This window comes from Octodon degus, unplaced genomic scaffold (genome assembly GCF_000260255.1).
Source record: "Octodon degus isolate 3935 unplaced genomic scaffold, OctDeg1.0 scaffold00024, whole genome shotgun sequence".
NCBI classification, from domain to species: domain Eukaryota; kingdom Metazoa; phylum Chordata; class Mammalia; order Rodentia; family Octodontidae; genus Octodon; species Octodon degus.
Genome location: NW_004524600.1, coordinates 11541411 through 11550208, shown reverse-complemented (window position 1 = coordinate 11550208; position 8798 = coordinate 11541411).

Sequence of the window (8798 nt, the reverse complement as noted above, 5' to 3'; positions counted from 1 at the left end):
TCAAGAGACTGAAGCAAGAAGATCACCATGCATTTGAGGTCAGTTTGGGCTACAGAAATTCAGCCTGAATTACCAAAGAAAGAAAAAGGAAGGAAGGAAGGAAGGAAGAAAAGAAGTTGCATGTCAAAAGAACTGGAAAAAGAAGATATTCTGTTTAAAGAAAACCTATTTATAACAAAGTTGAACCTCTTGCAAAATCACAAAAATACTTGAACATTATGAAAATCAGCATCAACATGCTTTGCTCATGTTCAGTTCAAAGGTGACAACTTCTAATTGAGATCTGTTGGCAGTGATCACAGGAGAAAACTATTCACAATTTTAAAAAGAATCACCCCACAGTGGGTGCGAGCGAGTGCCTGCCCTGGGCAACACAGGAAACTGTGAGCCCTAATGAACCGCACCTTAGACACTGACAGAGAACGTCCACACTGTGTCGGACATTGGGATATGGAAAGCATATTCTTCTACTTTAAGAAATTCCATGACAAGAAACTCTTCATTATTTTCATTTTCAGTACCAGGGATGAAGCCAGGCCTTTGCACTGAGCTCCATCCCAGGCCTTTTTATTTTTTATTTTGAGACAGGGTCTCACTAAATCACTGAGTTCTCCGGCTGGGCTGGAACTTGTGAGCCTCCTGCCTCAGCCTTCTAGACTACCGGGATTACAGGTGTGTGTCACTGTTCCTGGTTATAATAAACCAAAAACTACAAAACAGTGCTTCAGGTTCAGTGGAAACACCCACGGAGAACAGCTCAGAAAGTGTAACCTGAGGGCGCGTCTCAAAGGAGGCATAGGAGTTGGCCACAGGCTGCAGATGACAGGGTGAGCGAGGGGGCGTGAGTGCACAGTAGCTCTGGATTCCATATGGGGTTCGAGGTGGCAGAGGCAGTGGGTGACACCACAAAGGGACATGTGGGTCACATGGAGCTGCTTGGACTTCTGTGGAGGTCTAGTGACAGTTACTTAAGACAGCCCAATGGTCAGTGCCTCACGGCTCAGGGTTTGAGGACCTGGATGCCATTCAATCCTTGCGACTAGGGGCCGGGGAGATGGCTCAGTAGGATAAGCGCTTGACTGGCAAACGCAAGGATCTGAGTTCAATCCCTGGTTCTGCAAAAAAAAAAAAAAAAAAGTGAAATCCTTGCCACTAGACTCTCCCAAGCATTGGTCATTGCATGGTCCCCATTGCATGGTCTCCCTCTCCAAGGGGAGAACACGAGTAGATGGACATTTAAAATGTGCCTACAGCCTGCAACATGGGGACCACTAGAGAAGACTGCCTGTGACACTCTGAGGATGATCCAGGTGACAGTAATCTATTTGTTGACCTCACTACACGGTACACTGATGGAAGTTATGCACACACAGATCTCATTCCCCTACCCTCTTCTAGGGTCTATAGGGTCTCACTGCACAGATCGAATTCGTACTGATCCTCCTGTTTTCAGCCTTCCGAGTGCTAGAACTATAGGCTGCGCCACCATGCCCAGTCTCAATCACCATCTCAGCTTGCCCCAGGGGCAGGGCCAGCACGGCAGACCAGAGATCAAGCCCCTGGCCCCTGTGTCTGCCTCAGCAGGCACTTTAATCCACTGAGCTATCTGGCTGGCCCTGTTGTGTTTTGAGACAGGATCTAGCTGTGTAGTGTAGGCTGGCCTTGAATAGGCTACAGCCTTGGTAGGTAGTATGGGCTACAGCCTTGGCTGGCCCAAGACTGACAGTGATCCTCCTGCCTCAGCTCCTAAGTGCTGGGATATAACAGCATAGAGCAGGCATATTACACCATACCCTGTCTCTCTCTCTCTCTCCATATATATATTATATATTATATATATTATATATAATTTTATTTTTTTTTCAGAACTGGGGATTGAATTCAGGCCCTTGCACTTGCCAGGGAAGCACTTATTCTACTGAGCCATCTTCCTGGTCCCCCTAAATATATTTTTAAAATATATTCTTTTTTTTCTTTCTGTATTGAGGACAGGATCTATAGGGTCTACAGGGTCTCACTACGTAGATCAGACTTGTAGTGATTCTCCTGTTTTCAACCTCCCAAGTGCTAAGATTACAGGCACATGTGCCACCCCAGCCAGTCTCAATTGCCCTCTCAGCAACCCCCAGGGGTGGGGCCCGCATGGCACAGCACGGCAGACATCAAATTCTGGCCCTTGTGCTCTGCCTAAGCAAGTGTTTTAGTCTTCTGAGCTATTAGGCCAGGCCTAAAATATATTTTTATGCCAGGCATGGTGGTACATGCATGTAATCCCAGCATTCAGGAGGCTGAGGCAGGAAGATCACTCTAAATTTGGGGCCAGTCTGAGCTACATAGTGAATTCAAGGTTAGCCAGTACCACCTTGTCTCATAGCAATACGCTGTCTCAAAAAGCCAACTTTTTTTAAAAGAAGCTCTTTCTTTTTAAGCTTTTTTATTTGTGTTAAATAATATTGTAGTATAAATTATTCATCTGATAGTTTGAAACATACACTTACTGTATTTTTCTAACATCTTTTGACAAATTTTCTACAATCAGTATAATTTTTAATATATTTGGAGTTGGAAGAAGCATTAACCTTTATTCAGATGTGAAATCTCAAATTTTCCTTTTCTTTAAAATGTAAAATGCAGGGTGAGGGAGATAGCTCTGTGGTCTAAGTGCCTGCCTGGCAAGCTCGAGGACCCAGGTTCGATCCCTGGTCCTGCATGCCATGCCGACCACCAAAACTGGGAATGGTGACACACACCTGTAATCCCAGCACTGGGGAGACTGAGACAGAAGGATCACTATGAGTCTGAACCCTGTATTGAGACCCTGTATCCAACAGATAAATAAATAATTTTTAATTTTTTTTTTTTTCCGGAACCGGGAATCCAACTCAGAACCTTGTGCTTGCTAGGCAGGCACTTTTGCCACTGAGCTATATCACCAGTTCCTAAAATTTCTTAAAATGTAAAATCCTTTCTAGAGAACAAAAGAAGTTCCATGTTTACTTAAGCAGTACGTTTTTAATTCCAGGGTTACATAATTCTAACTTATTTTATGGAGCCGGAAGTCTTCATGCGAAAGACTTCCCCTCCACTCTTGGAAACCACCCCTGGCCTTTCTCACTGTGGAAACGACTGCCTTTTTCTAAACAATTCCAAGACACTGAGACTCTATCCTACCCGGGAAGTGTGGCCGAGAGATGAGATTAGGACAGGTGCTGGCGAGGCAGCGGGTGGAAAGGAAGACTTCTCCACTGCGGGCGGGGGTGTGACTCGGGCAGCGCCTGTGGAAATCAGTGGGAAGATGCCTCAAAAACTAAAGCATAAGATTAGGTCTGACTCAGCCTTTCCCTTGTAGACATCCTGCACAAAGAGTTGGATTCACCATCTTAAAGTGATACCGCATATCCATGTTTATTGTATAAACACAATTCATAATCGATCAATCTTGGAGGTTGCTCAAATGTCCATCACAGAGACTGGATAAAGAAAATATGGCATTTATGTAGAGTAGAGTACTAGGCTGCCATGAAGAAGGATAAACTTCAGTTATGTGTGGGAAAAATGGATGTGCCTTAAGACTATGTTATTAAGTGAAAAAAATCAGACACAGAAGCATAAATATCTCACAAACTCTAAATATAAGTAAAGAGCAACCTCAAAGGTAGCGCTTGCCTGGCAAGCACTCAAGGGCCTGAGTTCAATCTCTGGTTCCACCAAAAAAAAAAAAAAAAAAAAACCCTTAAAAAAATCAAAGGTAGATAAGAGGAAGTAGAAAGATTTTTTTTTTTTTTCTGTATTTTAAGGACGGGTCGACAAGGTGTTCAGGGCCTCACTACTAGATCGGACTCCTATAGATCTGCCTGTTTACAGCCTCCCAAGAGCTGGAATTACAGGCGCATGCCACCATGCCCAGGCTCAATGGCCATCTCGGTGTGCCCCAGGGGTGGGGCTGGCATGGCAAGCCTGGGGATCAAACCCCCGGCCCCTGTGCCTGCTTGCAGACACTTTAATCTGCTGAGCTATTTGGCCTGCCTTCAGAGGTCTTTTTCCAAGGAGAAGGGGTCAAGAAGAGATGGAGGGTGGAGGGAAGGAAGAGAGGGAAGGGATGAAAAGGAATTAAGGTGTGTCGTGTACCCGCCCCACACAGGGAATGGCAATGTGGCACACTGCAGACACACACTACTAAAAATAAATAAAGGTTGAAAAAGATTGCCTCTTTTTAATATCTATCTATTTAATTTATCATTATTGTACCAGTGTTCATTTTTTCTTGTTTGTTTATGACAATTGGAAAGTTAAAAGTCTCAGACTAAAAAAAAAAAAAAAAAAACCATGCCAGTCTCCTATTTTAAAAACATTCTTCATTTTGAACATTGTATAGTAAAGAAAAAGTGCAGAGTTGAGTTATAAAAATATAATTCTCCTGTCCAGGCATGGTACCTCACGTTACGATGCCAGCACTTGGGAGGCTGAGGCAGAAAGACCGCCACAGATTCGAGGCCAGCCTGGGCTACACAGTGAGACACTGTGGTAATTGTCTTTGAAGTAACTACCTGGAAAGCTTCAAATTCGTTGCTATCTTTAAGTCCCCAAGAAAGGACAACATCACCAGCGGACCTCCACCTTGTCATTTCAGGTCAAACGTGTAACAAGTGTGAAGAGTCAGCGGCTTCCTATCACCTGCCTCATGCTCCTGGAAAACCTGCACACCGGAGTGCACAGAGCAGTCTGTGTTTGTGAGAGCGGCTCACCATCCAGCTAGCGTGCTAATAAGTGGAGGGCTGGGGGCCGCCCTTGAGCGAGACTGTGGCCTCCGCTGGGCAGCATCTCGTGGAGAGGGAAGCGACCCCCGGACAGTGGGCAGCGGGCAGCTGCACAGGCAGGGAGGAGGAGCCATCCAGACAGCTTTTCTGCTTGTGCCCAAATTGTAGGGCTGCATGCTTTTCTTTCCCCTTCCTTTTCCTGTCCTTCTCCTCCTCTGCCTCTTCTCCTCCTTTTTCTCCTCCCCCTCCTCCTTCTCCTCTTCTTCCTCCTTCTTAACTTTTTTGTTTTGTTTGTTTTTCAGTACTGAACATTAAACCCAGGGCCTTCCTATGGAGCTACATCCCCAGTCTATTTTTGCTTTTTATTTCAATGCAAGGTCTTACCAGACTTCTAAGTGGCCCACGTCGGGCTTGAACTTGTGATCCTCTTGCCTCAGCCTCCAGAGCACTGGGCGGACAGGCATGTGCCTCCACAGCCTGCCCAGTCCTTAACACAATAAGGCACTACCTAAGGTTGCAAATAGCGAGCATCAAATGCCATTCTCACAAACTCTGAGGATGTCCTGAGTTACTGACTTCTGAGTCAGGCGTTCAGGTAGTGACTCTAGGGATAAGAGGCCTCAGAAAGAAGACTCTCCCTGGGAACTGCATAGGAAACTGGCTCAGCAGTGTGGAGCGGCTGGAAGGCACAGGCTGGCGCTGACCCACAGTGTTGACAGGGTTACCGTGGAGCCCTGAGAAGGGGGGCATGAAGCGCTGGCTGTGTCCCCAAGCACATGCACAGAGACAGTGCCCTGAAGGACACTGGCTGAGCCAGGAGTGGAGAGTGCACCTGCTGGGATCCTGGAGAAGGACAGATGACCTCAAATGATTAAATGACCTCAGCGCCATTGCCTCTCTTCTGGCTGTCAGTGACTCGAAAAATCCTGGCTGTGCATTATATTCATTTTAAAAAAATGCCCAGCAGTGCCATCCCAGACCAAAGCCAGGGCTGGGCGTGGTGGCGCACACCTGTGACCCTAGCACTTGGGAGGCTGAGGCAGGAGGCTCGCCCTGTGTGCAAGACCATCCGGGCTACATAGAAAGATCGTACTGCAAAACCATGGGCCTCCCAGCGTATGGGCCCCACCGAAAGCCTCTGGTGATTCCAGTGTGTCCCAGGTTGGATATTTGATCAAAAGAGTATTTTTTCGGTAGGGTGAGAAAATCCCTGACCAGAATTTTAAAAGTATTTGATGGGCATTTTCCAAATGAGGAACCTGAGAGGCGGGCGCAGGGGCAGCCTGCTCTGGGCTGTGTGACAAGGGTGACAGGGAGGAGGTCGCGGGGCTGGGAATGAACCTGGCTGGCACCTCCCGCGTTCTCGCTGTGACATCTGAGAGGTCACTGGACAGAAGCCAGGGAAGAGTCAGGGAGAGCAAGACAGGAAAGGCTTCTGGGATCCCTGCATGGACGCGGGGTTTCCCTAAGCCAGTGACAGGGCGTCCGGAACCAGCGGGGGTGGGGCTCGGCTCCGCAGGTCCTCAGCTTTCCCTGCTGAAGTGGTAAATGTAAGCAGATAGAACACACAAACACTCTCTGCGGGCCTTGAGGGTGATTTTTAAGAGCCTAGAAGACCCCTGAGACCAAGGAGGTGCGGCGGGGCACGGTGCGCACGTAAGACACGAATACTGACACATCGTACGTTCACAGCTGCAGAGACACGAATGGATACCCGTGCGGACGGTCCAGAGCACTGGCCAGCATGTCGGAAACTGGATTTCAAATATTTTGGCTCTCAATGACCTTGACTCGTCCACATGACTGACACTGACAAAGGATCTACAGTCTGAGGTACAGCGTCTCAGGATAAATCCTGAGGGGATTTGACTGACCTTATCATATCCAAAAGGTACAATTCTTGTTGCATAGATCTTGCTTTATCTTGGCCTTAACCATCCAGCAGAAAAGAATTAAAACGATTTATAAGAAGTAAAGCCATGTTGTTATGTTGAGCTGTAGGGGACTCAGATCAACAATTTCTGACATTTTCGGTGAAGTGGAAGACCCAATACTATTATGGACTACTGGACTCTTTTAGAATATTTTGCTGAGTTAACACACCTGTAATATTCAAATAACAGAACTTCACCAAAAAAGGGTATACAGATGAATGTCCATTTTGTATGTGTGTATTCAAAATGGTTAGGATAGATATATAGCTACATTCTCTTAATGAATAGAGGGATTTATTCTAATAGTGTTTGTAAATAGGATATCATGTCCTCACCTTGTACAGCAATTAACCACTAGGAAGAATGTATGCAATGTGTTAATTATTGAATCTGTCCTACCAATTTGGTTTGAAACTGTTTCATTGCTATTTGTTTCTCGATAAAATTATGAGGGTAAAAAACTCATTTACTACAAATATGTACCAAAAGTAGGAGATCATGTTTTTTTAAATGTCTCTCTCTTATAGATATCTTGTTTCCCACCATGTCTTTGGTGAACACACTTTATATGATCTATTTTTAATGTATTCATAATTATTTTATGTATAGTGTGTTTTGTGCATGGTGTATCCCAAAGAATGTTCCATATTGAGAAGAAAAACCTGTGTCTGAACTGTTTTGTTGAGTATTCTGTACAAGTCTGTTATGTCTATTTAGTGTATAGTATTATACAGATCCTACAATTCCTTATTTATCTTCTGTCTGGGTCTGTAAATAAATGAAATTATGGTACTGAAGCCTCCAAAAAAATATTTTGGCTCTCATATCACCTTTAAAATCACATCCATCCACAATACATGTATCGTTTTAAATCATTATGACACACTATTATATAAAATATGAAAAGCCACAAAATACAAGGTTTGAAACCAGGTGTGGCTGCTCAACTTGTGGCTGGGGCTCTGGGTCAATGACTTGCCATGGGGAGAACTCGAGGGAAAGCCGGGTGAGGGCTATGTGAAGGACAGCGAAGGACGGAGCTGCAGCCAGCGAGGCTGCAGCTGGTGTGGCGCCACATGTTCCTGATCCCTCTAACGAGAGGCTGAGGCAGGAGAACTGCCACAAGTTAGAGGCCAGCCTAGGGCTGCAGAGTGAGCTCAAGGCCAGCCTGAACTGGAGTATATAATCTGAAACACGCACACACACGCGCGCACAAGCACACACGCACGCACGCACGCACACACACACAGCAGCTGACATGGTGCATGATCTTGCTGGGATCCCCAGCTGCAGAGAGCTACTCACTCCCGATGACCACTCCAGTCATGCCCACCCTTGGCGCCCTCTGGGCCAGCTCTGTTCCCGTCTCTGTACCACTTTTCTGAGTCACAGATAATTTGCTAATTATAAGTCACATCCTATTTTAGAAATCCTGATGACTTACGCTCAAATGCTATGTTCATCACACTGATAGAAGAATTGTGCTTTCTCATGCTAGATGGAAAAAAAAAGGAAGGAAAACAGAGCAAAGAGAAGACGTTCAGTTGGAACCTTTGGGATCCTCTGAGCCAGCGTTTCCCCAGCTCAGACGCAAGGCGCAGGGTCTGCTGGAGGAGGAGCAGGTTCAAGGACAGCTGGGTGCTCTGCACAGACCACACATCCCCTTGGTGCAAGGACAACACAGACAAGCCGAGGGGAGGGGTAGAATGAAAGAGCTTAAAAGGCTCCAGTCAACAACTTCTGACATTGCCAGTCATGCAGATAACCCACTACTATGATAGACTACTGGACTATATTGGATTACTTTACTGAATTCATGCACCAACAATATATGAATGGCAATGGAATACCCATCTCTGGCAAAAGTAAGCAAAAAAGGAGGATATAAATGAAGGACTATTTTGTAGTGAAAATATATATATATAAAATAGTTAGCATAGATGTACAGCTACTTTCTCTTCGTTTGATGAGAAGAAAATTTTGAACTAATAGTGTTTAGACAAGATATCATGTCTGCATCTTGTACTCTGAATTACTATGAAGACAACAATATGCAATGTATTAATTATTGTAACTGTCCTACTAACCTGTTTTGAAACTATCTCAT